Here is a 21,556-nt window from a genome sequence, read left to right as displayed (position 1 = left end):
ACTTGATATCTATATGGAAAACAATGAACTATCACCTCAACTCATTCCATACACAGAAACTAATTTGCAGTGGATCATATATCTAAAATGCAAAAGCAAAAACGATACAATTTCTGTATTATCTCTCACTTCATAACAAATTTCCCAATACTTCCTGGCTTAAAGTAATAAATATTTATTATGTTACAGTTAATCTGTGTCAGGAATACAGGAGGAATTTAGCTAGGTAATTCTAGCACAGAGTCTCTCATCCAGTTGTAGCCAAGATTTTAGCAAGAATGTAATCATCTGAAGGCTTGACTGGGGCTGGAGACTCCCCTTCTAAGATGGCTTATGTCCCACGGCTATTGGCTAGAGGCCTCAGCTCTTCACTGGCTATTGGCTGGAGACTCAGTTCTTCACCACATGAGCCTATTCTTAGGGCTGTTTGAGTGCCCTCATAACACGGCAGCTGACTTCCCTCAGAGTAAGTAAGTGATCAAAGAGGGAGCACAAGGAGGAAGTGGCATTGCCTTTTATGACAAAGTCTTGGGAGTCACATACCATCACTTCCACCATATTCTACTCATTACTCCAGCCCATGTTTAAGGGTAGAGGAATTAAGCCTCACCTCCTGAAGGGAGGAGTATCAAATAATTTGTGGACATATTTTTAAAATGTCAAAGCTTCTAGAAGGAAAAAAAAGAGAATATCCTTATGACTTTGGAGTATTCAAATATTTATTGGATAAGATCCTAAAAGAAAAAAGATACGTAAAAGAAAAAAAATTGATAAATTGGACCTCAACTAATTTAACATTACTGCCTTTTACAAGATAACACTAAGGGACTTCCCTGGTGGTCCAGTGGCTAAGGCTCCACACTTCCAATGCAGGGGGCCCAAATTTGATCCCTGGTCAGGAAACTAGATCCCACATGCCACAACTAAGAGTTCTCATGCCACAACTAAAGATCCCATGTGCCACAACTAAGACCCAGCACAGCCAAATAAATAAATATTTTAAAAAGTAATAAAAGATACCACTAAGAAAAAGAGTAGGTAAGTCCAGAGTAGGGAAAAAAAATTTCCAGCATATCTATCTGTCAAAGGACTTATATCTAGGGAATGTAAAGAAGTGCAATAACTCAATAGTAAAATGAGGAAAAGAGGAATAACCCAGTAACAGACTTCCCCAAAGAGGATATACTAATGACCAATAAGCACTTGCAAAGGTAGTCAACAACACTTAGTCAACAGGGAAATAATGCAAAGTAAATTCATAATAAGATATCGTCTCACACACTCTAGAGTGGCTAACAAGAGAAAGGCTGAAGATACTAAATGTTGGGCATGATGTGATGCAACTGGAATTCATCCATTGCTGATGGGTGTGCCAGATAGGATAGCTACTTTGGAGAGCTGTTTGGCATTTTCTACTGAAGTTAAACATATACATCCTATGATTTAACATTCTACCCCTATATATTTAATGAAGAGAAATGAAAACATATTTCCTCAAAATTATGAATTCAAGAATGTTCATAGCAGTCTTATTCATAAAAGCCCCAAACTGGAAACAACTGAAATGTCCATGTACAGGAAAATGGATAAACTACTTGTGGTGTATTTTGTGTGTGTGGTGTATTCACAGTACCCAACACCTGATACACCCAACAACACAGGTGAATCTCAAAACCATTGTGTTAAGTGAAAGGAACTAGACATAAATGAGCATATACTGTATTGTTTATATGAAGTTCAAGAAAAGACAAAACTATTCTGTAGTGATAGAAATCAGAAGATAATTGTAGGTTGGGAAGGGAAGGAAGCTGTTTAGAAAAAGACATGAAAGAACTTCCTGAGATCATGGGAATGTTCTGTATTTTGTTTTGGGTGATGGTTACATGGGTGTAGACCATTGTCAATAGTCATCGAACAGAACTGTTAAGACCTGTGCCTATTATTGAATGTTTAATTATACTTCAAATTTTAAAAATAGTAAACAAGAGTCTAGGGGAAGAACGTTTAAGGCTGAGGGAACAGCTAGTGCACATAGATGCTGAGGTATACCTTGGGGTATTTAAGGTGAAAGGAAGAAAGTGGTTTAGGTCAGGCAAGTAGGTCTGTCATCTATGGTTTGTTACATTTACTCTGTATATTTTAACTTGCTAAGCAACAGGTTTTTATTTTTATTTATTTATTTATTTGGCTATGTTGTGGCATGTGGGATCTTAGTTCCTTGACCAGGGATCGAACCCATGCCCCCTGCAGTGGAAGCGCAGAGTACTAACCACTGGACCGCCAGGGAATTCCCAGCAACAGGTTTTTAAATTTGAATATTTAATGTCTAGGAAATTTATCATCCCATTGCCAGATGACTAAAGAGAGGGAGAGAGAGGGAGAGGGAGGGAGGGAGGGAGAGAGAGAGAAAATTTGTCAGATTTGAAGGAAGGTATTAAGAAAGAGAAAGAGAGAGAGGTCCTCTTAAAAGCTATTTATTATTCACTTCATTATTAACTTTACAGTAAACCTTCTAAGTGGAATTCTTTGATAATGTAGCTCCTTTATGTTGAAGTTCTTTTCTTACCTCTCTAGATAAGCCAGTGCTTTTTTAAAAAACATAAATTTATTTATTTATTTATTTTTGGCTGCATCGGGTCTTCATTGCTGTGCTCAGGCTTTCTCTAGTTGTGGCGAGAGGGGGCTCTTCTTCGTTGTGGTGCGTGGGCCTCTCATTGCGGTGGCTTCTCTTGTGGAGCATGGGTTCTAGGTGCGTGGGCTTCAGTAGTTGTGGCTCATGGGCTCTAGAGCAAAGCCTCAGTAGTTGTGACGCATGGGCTTAGTTGCTCCGAGGCATGTGGGATCTTCCTGGACCAGGGCTCAAACCCATGTCCCCTGCATTGGCAGGCAGAGTCTTAACCACTGTGCCACCAGGGAAGTTCCACCAGTGTTTTCTGAGTGTGTTTCATATGACTTAATGGCAGCGTTCCGGCTTGGATTCTAGCTCCACAGTTGTGCAAAGTCAAAAACCCAGAGAGCCAGTGTGGTAGACTGGTTAAGATTTTAGGCTCTGCAGTTTGATTTCCTCATTCCAGTCTTGGCTCCACTGCCAGCAGGCTGTGTGACCTGGGGCAAGTTCCCTTCACTTCTATAAACCTGTTTTCTGAGGAGGCAGTAGAATAAAAAGGAAAATCAGGTTACTGCAAATAATCCAGATGATGGTGATTTGAACCAGGGCAGGAGCAGGTGAAGGTGGAGAAAAGTGGTCAAGTTCTGAATGAATTTTAAAGGTAGGGCTAAAAGGATTTGATGACAAATTGGAAGTATGAGAGAAAGAGAGAAGTCAGAGAGGATACCAAGGTTTTTGGCTTGAGGAACTGGGAGAAAGGAGTTGCCATTTGCTGAGATGAACATGGACTTTTTACAAAGGAATGTCAGGACTGAAGTTGCAAAGTTTTTTTTTTTTTTTCCTTGATTTTGTGTTTTTCACCTTTTTTAGGGGGTGGGTGGAGATAAGAGCAAGTACAGGTGTTGGCAGGCAGACCCCTGGGACCCATGTTTTGCTTGAGGTCATGATTACTAATCTTACAGTTTAGTTCTTTTGCAGTTACATAGTGTGGGAGATGGGGGAGTGAAGTGTGACATTTTAGGATTGCTCCTTTGACTTCCCTTAGGAAGTGTGAGTCTTGGATAAGTTGACATCTTGCTGTCTGAGATATTTTCTAGGAAGACTGGATCCAAAAGATTTTATACCTGTATCTGCGGCCTCATTACCCAGAACCCAAAGCTAGATTCTTTAGCTGCCAAGCAGGTTAATTCTCTTTTCTACCTCATTTAATTTTTATCTGTGTTGTGAGATTTCTTAAATGCGTATTATATATTTTAGATGCAATTCAGCCTTATTTCTATTAGTGTTTTATTTTTAAAAACTTGTTACAGGAAAATGAAACAGAGTGTTTCTCTTTATTTCTTAAGTTGTTCCTAACTATTGTTATAATGTTTCTGATAAAATGTATTAGGAGGCACACTCTTCACTAATAGGACATTTATTCGTGTATTTATATGGTTCTTAACTAGGACACCATGTAATTTATTCCTAAACCGAGACTTTTTTTTTTTTTTTTTTTGCTGTACGTGGGCCTCTCACCGTTGTGGCCTCTCCCGTTACGGAGCACAGGCTCTGGACGCGCAGGCTCAGCGGCCATGGCTCACGGGCCCAGCCGCTCTGTGGCATGTGGGATCTTCCTGGACCAGGGCACGAACCCGTGTCCCCTGCATCGGCAGGCGGACTCTCAACCACCGCGCCACCAGGGAAGCCCCGAGACATTTTTAAGAGTGAGAAGGGAGACCAACGAAACAGGACACCAGGACAGCATGCTTAAACTAGGACCATACTGGGCAGATCAGGATGTCCGGTCACCCTATTCTTTAAGGCAGAAGAGCAGCTAGATTAAGGGTCACTTCCTGTTTAAATACTTACTGGTAGAAGGAAAATGCCTGGAATAGGGGCTGGGAGGAAGAAATTCCTACTGCATTGCAAGCAGGACTAAGAGGCTCACTGCACCGCACTAATCATAGGGTACCTCAGGTGGTGATGAGAACATGATTACAAATCTCTCACTTGAAAAACCAAAGCCTGTCGCAAAGGAAATGAGAGCTTATGCAAAAAGATTTAAGAAATCAATTGTCTGCTTAAAGGTTTGTTTTAGTAGCTATTATTTTAGATACAAGAATGAGTAATAGCTTTAAACTTCAATTGATTTTGTTTTTGAGGGCAGATGGTGTGTCTTATACCCTTTAGTGACATAAAATGTGGCAACATTCTATCTTTTTAAGTAGGAAATTCAGATAGTAGCATTTAGTAACTATTGGGTATTTGTAAGAGTGACAAGTTTACCATGAATGTGCATAGTAGGTGGGTTACTAATATTCAATGTTATTTCTTAGCACAGTGAATTAAGATAAATTGGATTGATTGAATGAGGTTAAAGAATAGAACTATTTCTTTTTTAGCACCGCTTGTATCAGTCACTATGGAGAACACGTGGAAACTGTAGAAATGGTTTCTAACTTCAATGTAAATAGTAGTAACCTGAATACTGTTTTTTTTTAATAAATTTATTTTATTTATTTTTATTTTTGGCTGTGTTGTGTCTTCGTTGCTGCGCGCGGGCTTTCTCTAATTGCGGTGAGCAGGCTTCTCATTGCGGTGGCCTCTCTTGTTGTAGAGCACGGGCCCTAGGCATGCAGGCTTCAGTAGTTGTGGCATGTGGGCTCAGTAGTTGTGGCTCGCGGGCTCTAGAGCGCAGGCTCAGTAGTTGTGGCACACAGGTTTAGTTGCTCCGCTGCACGTGGGATCTTCCCAGAACAGGGCTTGAACCCGTGTCCCCTGCATTGGCAGGTGGATTCTCAACCACTGCACAACCAGGGAAGCCCCTGCATACTGTTTTTATTTTTTATTTATTTTTTTGGCAGTACGCAGGCCTCTCACTGTTGTGGCCTCTCCCGTTGCGGAGCACAGGCTCTGGACGCGCAGGCTCAGCGGCCATGGCTCACGGGCCCAGCCGCTCCGCGGCCTGTGGGATCTTCCCGGACCGGGGCACGAACCTGTGTCCTCTGCATCGGTAGGCGGACTCTCAACCACTGCGCCACCAGGGAAGCCCCTTGAATACTGTTTTTAAAAAAATAAATTAAAATAAAATCTTTCCATATATAATCTTCTATAGTCTCCTTGTTTTACATAGCAGTATATTAAGGAAAATTTTTTGTGGTAATACATATCTTCATGACTTTAAATGGCTATATAGTTTTGCCTTTGTATGGATGTGCCATAATTTATCAGACCTCAGTCAATGCACGTTTTCCTCACTTTTCTAACATTTTACATGATACTGCTGTGAACATCCTTGTAGCTAAATCTATGAGAGTGTATACGATGTTTTTCTCTATAGGTTAGATCCCTAGAAGTATAATTATGGGGTCAAAGGGATACAGAATTTTAAGACTTTTGACATACATTGCCATATTGCCCTCCAGAAGGATTTTACTAGTTTAAACTCTTATTAGTATAAGCTATTGCCCTGCACCTTTGTACCCTTTTCATGAATCTTTACAAGTTTGATAGGTAGAAATGTTTTCTCATTCATTTATAAAATTTTATTTTATTAGGAGGTTGAATGTTTTCTTTGTTTCTAACCATGTATTTTTTTCTGTGCTATAAACCTGGTTATCCACTTTTTTTATTTTTTGGCTGCACCATGCAGCTTGTGGGATCTTAGTTCCCATACCAGGGACCGAACCCGGATCCAAGGCAGTGAAAGCCCGCATCCTAACCACTGGACTGCCAGGGAATTCCCAACCTGGTTATCTTCTTAACCCATTTTTCTATTACTTTGTGTGTCTGTGTGCACATGCTTCCATATTCCTTATATATTAAGGATTTTAATCCAAATGTAATTTAAAATTCACTATTTTTTCAATTTGGAAATAATTGGAGAAATGCAAATGAAACACCAGTGAAGTACCTCTGTACCCTCACTATTAAAGTTACTTAAAAAAAAATTCTATCTATTTATTTAGGCTGCACTGGGTCTTAGTTGTGGCATGCACGGGGGATCTAGTTCCCTGACCAGTAATCGAACCGGGGCCCCCTGCATTGGGAACGTGGAGTCTTACCCACTGGACCACCAGGGAAGTCCCAAAATTACTTTTTAATATGCTAACAAAGTTGTGGTAAGACTGGAACTCTTGGCCATTGTTTGTGGTGTTATAAACTGTCCAGTTCTTTTGCAAGCAACACGATAATAAATATTAAGAGCTATAACAATGTACATTATCTTTGACCCAATAATTCCATACCTGGGAATTTATCACAAGAAAATAATTAAAAGGAAATGCTAAATTCCTCAAATTATTTATTGCAGCAATGGCTATAATAGTGACAAGTTAGAAACAAATGAGTGAATTAGAGAGTAATGGTGAACTAAATTAGATTCATTATGAAAATATTAAGCTAGCGTTAAAAATGATTAGGAATGGGGCTTCCCTGGTGGCGCAGTGGTTGAGAGTCCGCCTGCCGATGCAGGGGACACGGGTTCGTGCCCCGGTCCGGGAAGATCCCACATGCCGCGAAGCGGCTGCGCCCGTGAGCCATGGCCGCTGAGCCTGCGCGTCCGTAGCCTGTTGCTCCGCAACGGGAGAGGCCACAACAGTGAGAGGCCCGCGTACCGCAAAAAAAAAAAAAAAAAAAGATTAGGAATGGCTTCCCTGGTGGCGTAGTGGTTAAGATTCCGCCTGCCAATGAAGGGGACACGGGTCCCCTGGTCCGGGAGGATCCCACATACTGTGGAGCAACTAAGCCCGTGCACCACAACTACTGAGCCTGCGCTCTGCAACAAAAGAAGCCACCACAATGAGAATCCTGTGCACCAAAACGAAGAGTAGCCCCCGCTCACGGCAACTAGAGAAAGCCGACGCGCAGCAATGAAGATCCAACGCAGACAAAAATAAATAAATAAATTTATTTTTAAAAAATGTTTAAGAATTTACAGGTTGACATAAAAGAGTAGCATTACATGGACTGAAGCAGAATACAAAATTATTTCAATTTTATGGTTACAACTATGTAAAAATACACACCAAAAAAAACCCCTGAAATACAATGGGCTGGTTTTTATGTGTCACCAAGTATCGATATGTATGTGTAGAGTTCCTGAGGTTTAAGACTCAAATCTTTATTAAGTACTCTGTGCCCATCTCACAGCAACACTGTAAGATAGGGATGGATGTTATTCTCATTTGAAAGATAAGGAGACAATTCTCACTGGACATATAAAGAAATTAATTTTGTTATTATGGATGTTTTCAACTATATACAAAAATATAAAGAATATCTATATCTATATCTATATATATGTATGTATGTATCTCACCTAGCTTCAACAATTTCAAGTTTACATTTTTAGTAAGTTGCAGAGTAGGGTTTTAACCCATGTCTATCTTGCTTCAAAACCCATACTTTTTTTTTTTTTTTTCAAAACCCATACTTTTAATTACAATCCTATGCTGCCTCTTCATGTTGTCATTTGATGCTTTTGAGTAACTTTATGATGCTCGGTTTTTTTTGGTAAAATTGACATGGAAAGGCCTTATAATGATGAGTTTTTAGGTTGGTAATAAGATGGAGAAAGCACTCCCTTTTAACCACATATATTTTGTAACAAGCATTTTTAGTTGCAGTGTTCTGCAAAGACAAACCTGCTGATATGGTTCATCCTGTTTTATAAATCTTTGACCCATTCATCAGACTCTGACCACTCTAAAGATAAAGGACTATGGTTGCATTGGTCTTTCTGACTAAAGTGGCCTTCTGCCGATTGAGAAATTGTATAATTATTAACTATGGTAATGGATATGTACTTGCAAGTTTCATCTGGTATCTTAATGAGCTTTAACCCTCTGAGTCCACCCAAAAGTTATCCAAAGATCATTGAAATATGTCAGTGTTCACAACTTAACTCTCAGTCAGTGTATTTTTGCTATAAATATTTTGTTTCCCTCTGGCCTCACCACATCGCATCCCCGTGCTCACAGACTCACAAATCCTATAAATTAAAGGAGTTACTAGCTGCAGCCTTAGATATAAAGACTTCTTTAAAAAATTACTCTCTTTTGAATTAACAGGACCATACTTTCACGTCAGTTTTTGTTTTTTTTCTTTTGAGCAGGAAGGGGGAGTCCCACACGTACACGGGTATATATTCAGACAAATAAGTGAAGGCAGACTAAAGTAATTGTTATATACAAATAACCTTGTATTTTATAGACCTTTAATTTATTTCAGACATCTCTCGTCCTGGGAGATCTTGTCTGAACTCTCAATACTGCTTCGTGTCACCCCTGTGTGCTTCAGCGACTTCCCCTGCCTAGAAGGCAAGGAGAGCTCTGAATCTTGGGAATCTGTGGCCTCTGGGCCTCATAACCTTCAACCCAAACTTGAACCCAAGGACTATGGAATCTAGTCGGATATAGGATCATTTAGTCAGATTTTTCCCTTCAAGAAAGAGACTAAATAGAACATTGCTTTCTTTTTTTTTAATTGAGGTATAGTTGATGTACAATATTATATGTTTTGTGTGTATGACATAGTGATTCATAATTTTTAAAGGCTATATTCCATTTATAGCCATTATAAAATATTGGCTATATTCCCTGAGTTGTATCCTTGTAGCTTATTTATTTATTTTATACATAATAGTGTGTACCTCTTTTTTTTAAAATTAATTTATTTATTTTTGGCTGTATTGGGTCTTCATTGCTGTGTGGGCTTTCTCTAGTTGCGGCGAGTGGGGTCTACTCTTCGTTGCAGTGCACGGGCTTCTCATTGCGGTGGCTTCTCTTGTTGTGGAGCACGGGCTCTAGGCAGGCTTCAGTAGTTGTGGCATGCGGCCTCAGTAGTTGTGGCTTGCGGGCTCTAGAGCACAGGCTCAGTAGTTGTGGCGCACGGGCTTAGTTGCTCCGCGGCATGTAAGATCTTCCCGGACCAGGGCTTGAACCCGTGTCCCCTGCATTGGCAGGCAGATTCTTAACCACTGTGCCACCAGAGAAGTCCCTAGTGTGTACCTCTTAATCCCCTCCCCTTATCTTGTCCTTCTCCCCTTCCCACACCCCACTGGTAACCACTTGTTTGTTCTCTATATCTGTGAGTCTGTTTCTTTTTTGTTATATTCACTAGTATGTTTTATTTTTTAGATTCCACATATAAGTGATACCTTATAGTATTTGTCTTTCTCTGTCTGACTTCATTTAGCATAATACTCTCCAAGTCCATCGATGTTGTTGCAAATAGCAAAATTTCTTTCCTTTATTATGGCTGAGTAATATACCATTGTATTGTATACCACATCTTATTTATCCATTCATCTGTCAATGGACACTTAAGTTGCTTCCACATCTTGGCTATTGTAAATAATGCTGCTATGAACATTGGGGTGCATGTATCTTTTTGAATTAGTGTTTTTGTTGGTTTTAGATATATACCCAAGAGTGGAATTACTGGGTCATATGGTAGTTCTATTTTTAGGTTTCTGAGAAACCTCCATAAGAACATTTCTTTTTTATCTACTGTGATTGTGTCAGATATAATGATACTAGAAATATAAGTCTGATGTTAGGGAGAGTGGTTGGTTCAATATAGCCTGGTAAAGCATAATTGGATATTTAGTAGTTAAATGAATGCAACTGGATGGAATTCTGCAGCGTTGTATGGAATGAAAAGATAGGATGGCCCAAGGAAAAAGAGAGAAAGAAAACCAGAGAGGTAGAAGAACTAGTCAGGAAAGAGTAGTGTTCTAGAAACTAAGGAAAGAGTTTCACAGTTGGAGTGGTGAAGTACTGTGGATACTTATTTGACAATTTGGGCTTCACTGTTGTCTTAATAGAGGTAGAAAATAGAAGTCAGATTGCAGGACATTTAGGAGAAAATGTTAAGTGAGGACCTAGAAGCAGTGAATGTCTTACACTCTTTTTAAACCTTTTGGAGATTACCTATTGCAGGTCTGTCCCTTGGGTAAGACAGTGGAGGCTGCTTTACTGGCTCCGGTGTTGGGGTGGAGTGCAGGGATGCCTTGGGACTGTATTGCACTCCGTTTTTATGAATATTATTTAAAGTCAGTTTCAAAATTTTGTCACTAAACGTAGTCCAGAGAGCCTATGAAAAATGCAGGTAATGGGCAGTCTTACTTGGTTGAGTTGCTCCAGGCTTCTCCCTCCTAGGGACACCCTGCATGTATTCCTGTGGTTACTCAATTTCTCTATTTTACAGTTGTCATTTGAGCTCTCCCATTAGACTATAAGCTCCTTAAAGCTCTTTTTTATTGTTGTTGAATTCCCAGTGCTTAGCATGATGCCTGGCACACACTACTGAGTATTTGTTATGTGAATGATTGAATTAATAAATCAAGAGTTTTCTGGTTTTTTAAGCAGAAAAGAATTCTAATTTGATGGTCTCAGAGAATCAAAAAAAGTAGAGTGTTTCAGGAAAGAGGAATGATAAACAGTCTCAAATGGCAGTAAGATAAGTGTTGAAAACTGACCTTTGGATTTGGATATTAGAGTTCATTGATTTCCATAGTAAAAATCGTTATAGCAAAATGATTGGAGTTAAGAGCCATATTTAAGTGGGTTGAAGAATAAATAGGAAGTGAGAACAAAGAAGCAACATGGGAGTTTAGTTTGTTTTGTTTTTAAAGATTTGAGGCTAAAGGGAAGAAACTATTGGAGAAAAACCCAAAGATTCTAGAGAAGGAAGTTAGTTAGCATAGGAATTTTATGCACTTGATTTGAACATATCTAATTGTTTCTACCTATGTGTCAGAATAATATATTCCTCCCTCTTCCACTTGGTTTTTTAAAATATTTTTATTTTTATTTTTTTTTACATCTTTATTGGAGTATAATTGCTTTACAATGGTGTGTTAGTTTCTGCTTTATAACGAAGTGAATCAGTTATACATATACATATGTTCCCATATCTCTTTCCTCTTGCATCTCCTTCCCTCCCACCCTCCCTATCCCAACCCTCTAGGTGGTCACAAAGCACCGAGCTGATCTCCCTGTGCTATGCGGCTGCTTCCCACTAGCTATATATTTTACGTTTGGTAGTGTATATATGTCCATGCCACTCTCTCACTTTGTCACAGCTTACCCTTCCCCCTCCCCATATCCTCACAGACCTCTCTAGTAGGTCTGTGTCTTTATTCCTGTCTCACCCTAGGTTCTTCATGACATTTTTTTTTTCTTAAATTCCATATATATGTGTTAGCATATGGTATTTGTCTTTCTCTTTCTGACTTACTTCACTCTGTATGACAGACTCTAGGTCCATCCACCTCATTACAAATAGCTCAATTTCGTTTCTTTTTATGGCTGAGTAATATTCCATTGTATATATGTGCCACATCTTCTTTATCCATTCATCCGATGATGGACACTTAGGTTGTTTCCATCTCCTGGCTATTGTAAATAGAGCTGCAACGAACATTTTGGTACATGACTCTTTGAATTATGGTTTTCTCAGGGTATACGCCCAGTAGTGGGATTGGTGGGTCATATGGTAGTTCTATTTGTAGTTTTTTAAGGAACCTCCGTACTGTTCTCCATAGTGGCTGTAAGAATTCACATTCCCACTGTCAGTGCAAGAGTCTTCCCTTTTCTCCACACCCTCTCCAGCATTTATTGTTTCTAGATTTTTTGATGATGGCCATTAATTTTGCATTAATTTTTATCCTGCTACTTTACCAAATTCATTGTTTAGCTCTAGTAGTTTTCTGGTAGCATCTTTAGGATTCTCTATATATAGTATCATGTCATCTGCAAACAGTGACAGCTTTACTTCTTCTTTTCCGATTTGGATTCCTTTTATTTCCTTCTCTTCTCTGATTGCTGTGGCTAAAACTTCCAAAACTATGTTGAATAAGAGTGGTGAGAGTGGGCAGCCTTGTCTTGTTCCTGATCTTACTGGAAATGCTTTCAGTTTTTCACCATTGAGGACGATGTTGGCTGTGGGTTTGTCATATATGGCCTTTATTATGTTGGAGAAAGTTCCGTCTATGCCTACTTTCTGGAGGGTTTTTTGTTTTTGTTTTTGTTTTGTTTTGTTTTTGCGGTATACGGGCCTCTCACTCTTGTGGCCTCTCCCATTGCAGAGCACAGGCTCCAGACGTACAGGCTCAGCGGCCATGGCTCACGGGCCTAGCCGCTCCGCAGCATGTGGGATCTTCCCGGACCAGGGCATGAACCTGTGTCCCCTGCATTGGCAGGCGTACGCTCAACCACTGTGCCACCAGGGAAGCCTCTGGAGGGTTTTTATCTTAAATGGGTGTTGAATTTTGTCGAAAGCTTTCTCTGCATCTATTGAGATGACCATATGGTTTTTCTCCTTCAATTTGTTAATATGGTGTATCACATTGATTGATTTGCATATATTGAAGAATCCTTGCATTCCTGGAATAAATCCCACATGATCATGGTGTATGATCCTTTTAATGTGCTGTTGGATTCTGTTTGCTAGTACTTTGTTGAAGATTTTTGCATCTATGTTCATCAGTGATATTGGCCTGTAGTTTTCTTTCTTTGTGACATCCTTGTCTGGTTTTGGTATCAGAGTGATGGTGGCCTCGTAGAATGAGTTTGGGAGTGTTTCTCCCTCTGCTATATTTTGGAAGAGTTTGAGAAGGATAGGTGTTAGCTCTTCTCTAAATTTGATAGAATTCGCCTGTGAAGCCATCTGCTCTTGAGCTTTTGTTTGTTGGAAGATTTTTAATCACAGTTTCAGTTTCAGTGCTTGTGATTGGTCTGTTCATATTTTCTATTTCATCCTGATTCAGTCTTGGCAGGTTGTGCATTTCTAAGAATTTGTCCACTTCTTCCAGGTTGTCCATTTTATTGGCATAGAGTTGCTTGTAGTAATCTCTCATGATCTTTTTTATTTCTGCAGTGTCAGTTGTTACTTCTCCTTTTTCATTTCTAATTCTATTGATTTGAGTCTTCTCCCTTTTTTTCTTGATGAGTCTGGCTAATGGTTTATCAATTTTGTTTATCTTCCCAAAGAACCAGCTTTCAGTTTTATTGATCTCTGCCATCGTTTCCTTCATTTCTTTTTCATTTATTTCTGATCTGATCTTTATGATTTCTTTCCTTCTGCTGACTTTGGGGTTTTTTTGTTCTTCTTTCTCTAATTACTTGAGGTGCAAGGTTAGGTTGTTTATTCGAGATGTTTCCTGTTTCTAAAGGTAGGATTGTATTGCTATAAACTTCCCTCTTAGCACTGCTTTTGCTGCATCCCATAGGTTTTGGGTCGTTGTGTCTCCATCGTCATTTGTTTCTAGGTATTTTTTTATTTCCTCTTTGATTTCTTCAGTGATCACTTCGTTATTAAGTAGTGTATTGTTTAGCCTCCATGTGTTTGTATTTTTTACAGATCTTTTCCTGTAATTGATATCTAGTCTCATAGCGTTGTTGTCGGAAAAGATACTTGAAACAATTTCAATTTTCTTAAATTTACCAAGGCTTGACTTGTGACCCAAGATATGATCTATCCTGGAGAATGTTGCATGAGCACTTGAGAAAAATGTGTATTCTGTTGTTTTTGGATGGAATGTCCTATAAATATCAATTAAGGCCATCTTGTTTAATGTATCATTTAAAGCTTGTGTTTCCTTATTTATTTTCATTTTGGATGATCTGTCCATGGGTGAAAGTGGGGTGTTAAAGTCCCCTACTATGAATGTGTTACTGTCGATTTTGCCTTTTATGGCTGTTAGTATTTGCCTTATGTATTGAGGTGCTCCTACGTTGGGTGCATAAATATTTACAATTGTTATATCTTCTTCTTGGATCGATCCCTTGATTATTATGTAGTGTCCTTCTTTGTCTCTTGTAATAGTCTTTATTTTAAAGTCTATTTTGTCTGATATGAGAATTGCTACTCCAGCTTTCTTTTGGTTTCCATTTGCATGGAATCTCTTTTTCCATCCCCTTACTTTCAGTCTGTATGTGTCTCTAGGTCTGAAGTGGGTCTCTTGTAGACAGCATATATAAGGGTCTTGTTTTTGTATCCATTCATCCAGTCTGTGTCTTTTGGTGGGAGCATTTAATCCATTTACATTTAGGGTAATTATCGATATTTATGTTCCTATTCCCATTTTCTTAATTGTTTTCGGTTTGTTATTGTAGGTCTTCTTCTTCTCTTGTGTTTCTTGCCTAGGAGAAGATCCTTTAGCATTTGTTGTAAAGCTGGTTTGGTGGTGCTGAACTCTCTCAGCTTTTGCTTGTCTGTAAAGGTTTTAATTTCTCCATCAAATCTGAATGAGATCCTTGCTGGGTAGAGTAATCTTGGTTGTAGGTTTTTCTCCTTTATCACTTTCAGTATGTCCTGCCACTCCCTTCTGGCTTGCAGAGTTTCTGCTGAAAGATCAGCTGTTAACCTGATGGGGATTCCCTTGTGTGTTATTTTTCCTTGCTGCTTTCAATATGTTTTCTTTGTATTTAATTTTTGATAGTTTGATTAATATGGGTCTTGGCGTTTTTCTCCTTGGATTTATCCTGTATGGGACTCTCTGTGCTTCCTGGACTTGATTAACTATTTCCTTTCCCATATTAGGGAAGTTTTCAACTATAATCTCTTCAAATATTTTCTCTTTCTCTTTTCTCTTCTTCTCTTTTTCTCTTCTTCTTCTGGAACCCTTATATTTCGAATGTTGGTGTGTTTAATGTTGTCCCAGAGGTCTCTGAGACTGTCCTCAGTTCTTTTCATTCTTTTTTCTTTATTCTGCTCTGCAGTAGTTATTTCCACTATTTTATCTTCCAGGTCACTTATCCGTTCTTCTGTGTCAGTTATTCTGCTATTGATCCCTTCTAGAGTATTTTTAATTTCATTTATTGTGTTGTTCATTGTTGCTTGTTTCCGTTTTAGTTCTTCTAGGTCCTTGTTAAATGTTTCTTGCATTTTGTCTATTCTATTTCCAAGATTTTGGATCATCTTTACTATCATTATTCTGAATTCTTTTTCAGGTAGACTGCCTATTTTCTCTTCATTTGTTAGGTCTGGTGGGTTTTTATCTTGCTTGTTCCTCTGCTGTGTGTTTTTCTGTCTTTTCATTTTGCTTATCTTACTGTGTTTGGGATCTCGTTTTTGCAGGCTGCAGGTTCGTAGTTCCCGTTGTTTTTGGTGTCTGTACCCAGTGGCTAAAGTTGGTTCAGTGGGTTGTTTAGGCTTCCTGGTGGAGGGGACTAGTGCCTCTGTTCTGATGGATGAGGCTGGATCTTGTCTTTCTGGTGGGCATGTCCATGTCTGGTGGTGTGTTTTGGTGTGTCTGTGGACTTATTATGATTTTAGGCAGCCTCTTTGCTAATGGGTGGGGTTTTGTTCCTGTCTTGCTAGTTGTTTGACATAGGGTGTCCAGCCCTGTACCTTGCTGGTCGTTGAGTGAAGCTGTGTGTTGGTGTTGAGATGGAGATCTCTGGGAGATATTCACTGTTTAATATTAAGTGGAGCTGGGAGGTCACTTGTGGACCAGTGTCCTGAAGTTGGCTTTCCCACCTCAGAAGCACAGCACTGACTCCTGGCTGCAGCACTAAGAGCCTTTCATCCACACGGCTCAGAATAAAAGGGAGAAAAAGTAGAAAGAAAGAAAGGAAGAAAGAAAGAGGATAAAATAAAATAAAATAAAGTAAGGTAAAATAAAGTTATTTAAATAAAAAAAAATTAAGAAAAAAAATTTTTTTAAAGTAAAAATACGGATGGATAGAACCCTAGGACAAATGGTGAAAGCAAGGCTATACAGACAAAATCTCACACAGAAGCATACACATACACACTCACAAAAAGAGGAAAAGGGGAGAAAATAATAAATCTTGCTCTTAAAGTCCACCTCCTCAATTTGGGATGATTCGTTGTCTATTCAGGTATTCCACAGATGCAGGGTACATCAAGTTGATTGTGGAGATTTAATCCGCTGCTCTTGAGGCTGCTGGGAGAGATTTCCCTTTCTCTTCTTTGTTCGCACAGCTCCCGGGGTTCAGCTTTGGATTGGGCCCCGCCCCTGCGTATAGGTCGCCGGAGGGCGTCTGTTCTTCGCTCAGACAGGACGGGGTTAAAGGAGCCGCTGATTCGGGGGCTCCGGCTCACTCAGGCCTGGGAAAGGGAAGGGTACGGAGTGCAGGGCGAGCCTAAGGCGGCAGAAGCCGTCGTGACGTTGCAGCAGCTTGAGGCGCGCTGTGTGCGCTCCCGGGGAAGTTGTCCCTGGATCACGGGACCGTGGCAGTGGCGGGCTGCACAGGCTTCCCGGAAAGGAGGTGTGGTTAGTGAGCTGTGCTGGCACACAGGCTTCTGGGTGGCGGCAGCAGCAGCCTTAGCGTCTCATGCCCGTCTCTGGGGTCCATGCTGTTAGCCGCGGCTCGCGCCCGTCTCTGGAGCTCCTTTAAGCAACGCTCTTAATCCCCTCTCCTCGCGCACCAGGAAACAAAGAGGGAAGAAAAAGTCGCTTGACTCTTCAGCAGCTCCAGACTTTTTCCCAGACTCCCTCCCGGCTAGCCATGGTGCAGTAACCCCTTCAGGCTGTGTTCACGCCGCCAGTCCTCTCCCTGCATTCTGACCGAAGCCCGAGCCTCAGCTCCCAGCCCCGCCCGCTCCGGTGGGTGAGCAGAGAAGCCTCTCGGGCTGGTGAGTGCCGGTCGGCACCGATCCTCTGTGCAGGAATCTCTCTGCTTTGCCCTCCGCACCCCTGTGGCTGTGCTCTCCTCCACAGCTCCAAAGCTTCCCGCTTTTGCCACCCGCTGTCTCTGCCCGCGAAGAGGCTTTTGGTGTGTGGAAACCTTTCCTCCTTCACGGCTCCCTCCCACTGGTGCAGGTCTCATTCCTATTCTTTTGTCTCTGTTTATTCTTTTTTCTTTTGCCCAACCCAGGTACGTGGGGAGTTTCTTGCCTTTTGGGAGGTCTGAGGTCTTCTGCCAGCGTTCAGTAGGTGTTCTGTAGGAGTTGTTCCACGTGTAGATGTATTTCTGATGTACCAGAAGGGGAGGAAGGTGATCTCCGCGTCTTACTCTTCCGCCATCTTCCCCTAGATCTTCCATTTGGTTTTGATGTAACTTTTGAACTTGAACATTTTTGCTGTGCTATTTGGGGCCCCCTAGTGGCCAATTTAATAATGATATATAGATAGTAAACTGTCAATTAGATCTAATGTTCCAATTATTCTTTATGCAGATTATTCTTTCTATGAGGATTAGATGGGGGTGGGATATGTAGTTATAGTACTTATGATACTTAGCCCTCTTTGTTTTGTTATGGGTCAAGACTTGACACCTAAACTTACTATAATTTTGTTTCCTTAGTAATAATTCACTATTATAAACTGTTTGAAAATAGCGGTATATCTTTGTTTTAGCTGCTAATAAGTTAACAGCTGACATCATTGTTCTCAGCTCTTTTTCTCCAATGTTAGATTTAGGTCCATTGTTGTATGTCTATTGGAACACCATATCCAGTTTGAAGATTATGAAAGAAAAGCCTGAATTACCAAACAAAAAAATCTGATTATTATAAAAATAATAGACATTCATTATTCTTCACAATAAAACTTTTAAAATATAGAAATCTTAAAAAAAATCATCCTTAATCTTGCTTCCCAATGTTTTTCTTTCTAGGATTTAAAAAAAATATTTATTTGGCTGCACTGCATCTTAGTTGCAGCACGTGGGATCTTTCAGTTGTGGCATGTGGGGTCTTTAGTTGCGGCATGTGACCTCTTAGTTGTGGCATGCAGGATCTTTAGTTGCGGCATGCAAACTCTTAGTTGCAGCATGTGGGATCTTTAGCTGTGGCATGTGAACTCTTAGTTGAGGCATGTGGAATCTAGTTCCCTGACCAGGGATCGAACCCCTGCCCCCTCTGTTAGTCATTAGTCATTAGTTGTGGAGATATACATCTGGTGGTCATTAGTCATTAGTAATGGAGATATACATCTGGTGGTCATTAGTCATGCCATCAGATATACATCTGGTGGTCATTAATCATGCCATCAGATATACATCTGGTGGTCATTAGTCACCAGTGATGGAGATATACATCTGGTAGTCATTAGTCATTAGTAATGGAGATATACATCTGGCGGTCATTACATCAGATATACATCTGGTTGTCATTAGTCATTAGTGATGGGGATATACATCTGGTAATCATTAGAAGGTATTTAGATCCTGAGACTGAAAGAAAATCACCTAGGGGGTGAGTGCAGAGAGAGAGCCAAGTACTCGGCCATTGAGTAAGAAGTTGAGGAGATGAGGAGGAGCTAGCAAAGGAGACTGAGAAGGAGTGACTGGGGGGTATTGTGAGGTGGGATGAGAATCAAGAGGATGTGGTATCCCTAAAGTCAGATAGAAAGAAGAAAGCGGTGATCAGTGGTGTCAAATCCTGCTGACAGTCCGAGTAAGTTGAAAATGGGGAGTTGACTGATGCTAAGGTGGAGGTTATTGGGAACCTTGAAATATGCCGTTTCAGTGGAGTGGTTTGGACCAATGCTTGACTGGAATGGGTTTAAGAGAGAATGGGAGCAGAGGGAATATTGACAGTTCTTTCTTTTTTTTTTTTTTTTTTTTTTTTTGCGGTACGCGGGCCTCTCACCGCCGTGGCCTCTCCCGTTGCGGAGCACAGGCTCCGGACGCGCAGGCTCCCCGGCCATGGCTCACGGGCCCCGCCGCTGCACGGCATGTGGGATCTGGCCAGACCGGGGCACGAACCCGCGTCCCCTGCATCGGCAGGCGGACTCCCAACCACTGCACCACCAGGGAAGCCCTGAAAGTTCTTTCAAGGAATTTTGCTGTAGAGGAGAGCGGAAAAGTGGTGCAATAAGTGGGGTGGAGGAGCTGAGGAGTAACACCTTGAGGAGCAATCACAGCATGTTTGTTTGTTGATGGAGATGCTCCAGTAAAGAGAGAAAAATCAAGATTTAGGAGAAAAGGGGAGACTTGTTGAAACCTGATTAGGAAAGAGGGTATAAGATCTAATGTCTAAGTGAGGAAGAGATGGCTTTGCATAGTAGCACGAACAGTTAGTTCGTCTGTAGTAATAGGAAGTTGGGCAAAGTATGTGGGTATGATAGAAGTGGGTAAATATGTTGTTGACAAGTTGTAAATGATCACCAGCTGCACTTGAAGGTAGGGGAGGAGATGCTGGGGATTTAAAGAGTAAAAAGGTATAAAAGAGTTATCTTGGAGAACGAATGGACAGGAAAAGATAAGATTGCTGGGTACTACCTTGAGGTTAGTGGTAATGAACTAACGAATGACTAGTTTTCATTGGTTACAGGTGTAGAGTAGGTGGAACTAGGGTTCGAGTTTAGCTGGCCAATACCTTGGAGATGAGAGCAGCAGAATTAGAGAAGTATGATAGGGAACGATTATAATAAGGGACCATGGAATCTAAGCTGGTTAAGGAGGGAAGTGAAGAATGAGGCTGTAAAAATGAAGTATGATCATTGTGTTCAACGTAGATCCCTTGTGGTCAAAGAACTGTTGGAGTTGTGCATTTAGAGGGGGTAAGTTGAAGATAGGAGAAAGTAGAGTTGAAAGCTTAAATTGAAATTAAGGAAAAGTATGTAGTTATTGATAATGGTAGTTATATGATTATGAGAATGGATAACTGAGGTAGGGTGGAGAATAAAATAAGTGGAGGAGAAGAGGGCAAGGAACCAAGAGGCCAGGTTATTAGAAGGAACACCCACATTGATACCAAAATCACAAGAATTATAATTGGATAGGTTATTAGATTTGGAAGAGATGACCATGAACAAATCTTCAAGGAATGATAAGAGTGATTGGGGATAATAGCTGTTGTTTCCTATATACTGCCATACTTCCCATACTTCCAAATGGACTTTTCATGATTTGAAACTTTCTTACCTTTTTACAAAGGACCCTGTACTCTCATCAAAAGTCCTCAAACATACCATGGTCTTTCATAACTCTGCCTTTTACAGCTGCTCGTTCTTTTGTTTAGATGCTTATAGCCATAGTGCTTACCTTCCATAGGAGCATTGCTCCCCAGGAGACTACTGTTTCCCATTTACAGCTTATAGTATTTATTACATTATTTTTAAACTATGAGTTTACATTCACTACTTTTCTCTCCTTTTTGTTCTTTTAAAACCAGGCTGACAGTTCTCTTAGGCCAGGGACTTAATCTGTCTTTTTGTCCCTGTAGCACTATAAAAAATTTATCAGCAAACTCTAGGAATAGATCTATTTAATAAATACTCTTTGGGGATTTCCCTGGCGGTCCACTGGTTAGGACGCTGCACTTTCACTGCCAAGGTCATGGTTGTATCCCTGGTTGGGGAACTAAGATCCCGCAAGCCACGCAGCGCGGCCAAAAAAAAAACAAAAAAAAAACCCACAAACTTTTTGAAAGTCAGTTATTATTAAGTAAATATTGGTATGTTTCTTTATTTCTATCTCACTAAATATGATGCTTACTTAGGTTTACTTATATCAAGTGCCACAGTTAATGAAAAACTGTTTAAATTATAATGAGTTTTTTTAATCTGTGTATTACAAAGTGACTTTTCTTAATCTGGTGTATTTTAGAGAAGATTAAAAATACAGAAGCAACTATTGATTATGCTAACAGATTAAAGATAGATAATACAGTCACTTGGACATCTTGAAAAGAGCCTTGGTTTGTTGGGTTTTTTTTTGCGGTACGCGGGCCTCTCACTGTTGTGGCCTCTCCCGTTGTGCTCCGGACGCGCAGGCTCAGCGGCCATGGCTCACGGGCCCAGCCGCTCTGCGGCATGTGGGATCTTCCCGGACTGGGGCACAAACCCGTGTCCCCTGCATCGGCAGGCAGACTCTCAACCACTGCGCCACCAGGGAAGCCCCAGAGCCTTGGTTTTTTATTTTCTCTCTGGTTCAAGCCTTCTGTTTTGATCTTGGGAATTGAAACGTGTGTGTGTGTGTGTGTGTGTGTGTGTTTACTTTTTTTTTTTTTTAATATTTATTTATTCATTTTGGCTGTGGGGAT

The 21,556-nt window shown here is 40.5% G+C and overlaps 1 protein-coding gene across 5 annotated transcripts in view; it reads left to right on the top strand.

Moving 5' to 3' along the window:
- The window catches only part of SHLD2 (shieldin complex subunit 2), a 114,338-nt gene that overhangs the window by 37,562 nt on the left and 55,220 nt on the right, over nucleotides 1–21,556 (top strand). The gene's annotated exons all lie outside the window — the stretch shown is intronic.

Source organism: Globicephala melas, chromosome 16 (genome assembly GCF_963455315.2).
Source record: "Globicephala melas chromosome 16, mGloMel1.2, whole genome shotgun sequence".
Lineage (NCBI taxonomy): Eukaryota > Metazoa > Chordata > Mammalia > Artiodactyla > Delphinidae > Globicephala > Globicephala melas.
Note: the sequence above shows the minus strand (reverse complement) of the source record. Positions and strands in the feature narration are given on the sequence as shown.